Below are 4,243 nucleotides of genomic sequence, written 5' to 3'. Positions count from 1 at the left end.
TCACTCAGATCATGGAGATTTAGAGAAATCAAATTTAAAGCAAATAGTTCATCTTGAAACTGTGAAATCTTTAGGTCACCGTCAGTGGGAGCCTTGTGTGTAATCCTTGTCCTTATTCTCCAACAAAGACATGTGAAGAGGTTAGGAAGGGCACAGACACTGCTTACCGAATAGCCAGATATTAGGAAGCCCAGGGATGGGGTTTACTGAGACATAAAAACATCAGAAAGGATATAAATGATTTCATTCGCATTATGGACAGAATGAAGGAGTTTATTCACGACATGTGGAAATGCTGGACCAGAAACACTCAAGTTTAAAAGTAAACAAAAGAGATTTTCTCATAACGTGTGGTTTGAAGTGACTAAATTCGGGACATTCCGTCTTTCAAGTGAATCAACGACTTTAGTTGGAGCTTCAAAACCATTAGTGAATGATTGAGAAAAGATTGGATGAGAGTTTCTTCCACTCAATAAAGTCGCTGAATTCCTGAATGACTTTCTGGAAATAAAACGTAGATTTATGATTTCATCGTGTTTTAAAAATACACGAACAAACATACAAGGAGGAATTTACCATTGAAAGAAAGGAAAAGTGTGGGTGTGGATTAATTTCGATTTGATTGTTTTCAGACACAAAGACATTTCATGAACACGTTCAGCTGAAGAAAATTGAGTATAAAAAGTTTCTGGATTTGAAAGATATAGCGTATTATTCAAGGTGAAGCATTGTAAATGGGGCTGATGTCTTAAAATAACTGCAGACAGAAGTTACATCCTAATGAGTGGCAATTGAATCGTCACTTGGAGACGCAACACCTACTTTAAAGATTTGACCACATTCAAATGAAGTTAGGTGTATTTCACGCTTTCTTATATCCACCACCAAGTCTACTCTGTCTTTTTTGTATTTTTAACCCTCTGTACTGCTCTGCAGCACACCATTCCAGCTGAAAGATGCTCAGACTAAAAGTGAGTACAATATTCCGACGGCCCCATGCGATCAGTCTTTTTTTTATTATTACATTGCGGGTTTGCAACAAACTACATAACATGAAAACAGATCAACATCTATTTTCCCAGAATTTACCACAGTGCAAATGGGAAACTTTATCCGTCTGCCGAAAAATCACCTTCGGCTCTCCCTCCACACATGATTCTTCACGTTTTAAGTATTCGCAGTATGTTTGTTGATCAAGGTGTCATTATCCTGAAAAGGTCGTTTCTGAATCCACAAAAACTGGTACTTTCCCATAAACGTGACATTGCTCAATATCACCTTCTACCCGTACCCCTCAACACGTCAAATTGAAGCTGCTCCATGTGAGGCTCAAACCTAAAACTTCGGCAGAGCACAGCCCACTATACTGGCACAGAGATACCGTACACTGGTCACCTGCAGCACTGGAGCAACATATTATTGCTTACCTCCACATTCCTGGTTGTACATTAACGGTTGGGAAACCGAGTTTCTCTGATTCCGTGTTTGGTCACTGCGATTATACGATCATCCTCACCAGTGGTTCTGACCCCGTGTGAGGCAAGTGGTGAGCTACTCATTGCAAAGATGTAAAAATGTGCAACTGCAACTTTTGCCTTCACTAATCCATGAGCCTTTTATTTTGTTTTTCATCTGTAGAAATTTTAAAACCTTCATCTTGAACAGACTCAATAACAGATCTCCATTGTGTCTCTGGCATCAAATTCCAAAATGTAAACCCCTTCTGAATTCTTCCACCGCAGTCCACTGTTTGGGAAGTTTTCCTGTTCAGGGGAATGCACTTGCCAGTGTGTCAAATGCTGCTCCCAGCATTCGCTCTGGCACTGCACTCAATTTCCTTCTGACACTTGCTCACTGCGTTGCTGTGATCATACAGTGACTTGGTGTCACACAGCCAGGGAAATGATACAGATCAAGGTTTTTGCATTGTTGAATTCAATTGTCAGTTTAGCCTTATTTAAGATTTCAAATTTGCCTGTCCTGTACACAAGTGCGTGTCAAAAATATCTGAGTGGAAGAAAGGTGTTCTGAATAATGACATTGAGCACTATGCACTCTCCTCCAGTCTGGAAAACAATTCCTCACAGACAACTTTACACCTCCTGCTGTCACGGGCACTTCAGTCCGTTGGCTTCAAATCTTCACAGATTTCAACAGACATTGTTACATCGTCATTTCTTCATTTTTGTTCAGATCACTGTGAGCAGAGTGTCACAGTGGGAGTCTGTTTGCCCCACAACTCAGAGGTAAGACGATACTATTGGAACCGTCCTGTACTATTTATCATTTCACCAAAACCATGTAGAAATATCTGCTGCTCAGCATAATTTACGCAATTCATTTATTCATAAGGTCAAATGTGCTCGCGATTTATGTGACGAGGTGGCCGAGAGGTTAAGGCGATGGACTGCTAATCCATTGTGTTCTGCACGCGTGGGTTCGAATCCCACTCTCGTCATTGTTGTCAGCGATTTTCAATTGTGCTATCTTTGGATGATCACAGCTGTCCAATGGTCTGTTTATATGCATCGACGCTATAATAAAATCTCAAAGAATAATTTGAGTCTGTTGCCTAAACTGCATTGAAATGTAGATTGAATTGGGACAATGAACAGGAACGCGATTGTCTTTTACAAGTCAAGTTGCTGTGAACTTTTATCGTATGAAAGAGATCCATGAGAACCAAATAACGAGAGATGCGAAGTGCATGTTGATGCATACGATTCTTAATGAGTGTTTTGTCAGATGAAATTTGTAGCAGTTGGGGAGAAGTGATTCGTCTTGGTGAAAAGAGCACAGAGAGATAGTACGAAACAATGGAGGTATTTCAAAAGTGGCAGGGGCTGGGTGTAGGGGCACCCGAGAACTGGCTGTAAATGCACAGTAGAGAATTACCGATGTGGGTGCCGTGCATGGGCACAGACAGACTTACACATTGGTCTTATCCTTTCCCCCTTGCTCTCGCCATTGATGAATGCTGGACATAAGACACATATAAACACAAGATGTGGGAAGTAAACTCCTTCTCGTTATGCACACACTTGATGCTTCATATTTAACTGTGAACAACTGGAGAAGTCAGCAAGTTAACTGCAGGGACTGAATCTAAACTGTGTATCAATAACCGCAGATTTATGCAGCATAAACATGAAAACTGATTTGAAATGTCTTTATACGCATGTCATTAACAGACGGTTCGTTCTAATACCTTGAGCTGCTTTTAATGACATGACGCAGCAGGGAACATTGGAACATCAGACTGGTACAGCCAACAGCAACTGGACGTTTTCTATTGACATGGAGCAGGGAGCATTGGGATATCAGACTGGGAGCTGCAACTTCAACTAGAGTAGCTTGTATTGACATGGAGCATCAAGGAACACTGGAACGTCAGGTTGGGAGCTCCAACCTCTCTTGGAGCAGCTTGTATTTGCATGGAAGAGGAGAGAGTATTGGGACATTAGGCTGGAGGAAAGGGTATTCAACTATTTTAATTTGAAGTAAAATAGGATTCAACACCTCAGGTGTTAACTGATTTATGAAGATTCTGTCATGGGAAAATAATTAATTCATTAGATATTAAAGACAATTCCTGCAAATATTCAACTCAGGAAAACGCATTGGTACAGAGAGAAATGGGAGTGATGTTTCAAGTCTTTGACTTTTCTTTTCTGGCCGACTCAGCACTAGATTACATCACCAGAAGGACGTTTTCACGCATTTCATGTCATTCAGTTTCCTGCAAATACGGACAGATCATTAACATAATCTAAATCTGAAAATTAATGGGAATATGCGATGTAATGATTAGGCTGGAGTTTACCTCTAATTATGGTGAAAACGTAGCAAAGTAAGTTGCAATTTCTTTGATCAGCAGTGACCTCATTGATTGGCTGATCAATGTTTAAGGACAATGTGAAGTGAATCATTGATGGTGACTCACCTTTGTTCACCTTGTGAGTGTTATTTTTATTGCTCCTGTCAAAATTCGCATCACAGCTCTGCAGCGTGTAAAATCTCAGCTGCGCATCTGGCCAGTGGTACAGCCATTCGTATAGCTGGCTATGGATCAGGCGGGTGCAGGTTCGACTTTTGCTTTGCGCAAGCGCATTGTGGAGATGCAGCACACATCCAAAGTAATCTTTTTTGTTCCACTGAGGTGGATAATGTTTGAAATTTTCATCTCCAGGAACGAAAATTCTTTTACTGTCTACGATCAGTTAAACATTACCAAGGGTCATCA

General features: G+C 40.7%; 1 non-coding gene across 1 annotated transcript; it reads left to right on the top strand.

Annotated features, from left to right (window-relative positions):
- The first annotated feature begins 2,376 nt into the window (after window positions 1-2,376).
- trnas-gcu (transfer RNA serine (anticodon GCU)) lies at window positions 2,377-2,458 on the top strand. The gene has a single exon. It is a non-coding gene; the product is annotated as a tRNA-Ser (tRNA).
- Window positions 2,459-4,243: the final 1,785 nt, after the last annotated feature.

Source organism: Chiloscyllium plagiosum, unplaced genomic scaffold (genome assembly GCF_037043375.1).
Source record: "Chiloscyllium plagiosum isolate Xiang-an unplaced genomic scaffold, Cpla_swu_hap1 HiC_scaffold_47, whole genome shotgun sequence".
Classification (NCBI taxonomy): domain Eukaryota; kingdom Metazoa; phylum Chordata; class Chondrichthyes; order Orectolobiformes; family Hemiscylliidae; genus Chiloscyllium; species Chiloscyllium plagiosum.
Note: the sequence above shows the minus strand (reverse complement) of the source record. Positions and strands in the feature narration are given on the sequence as shown.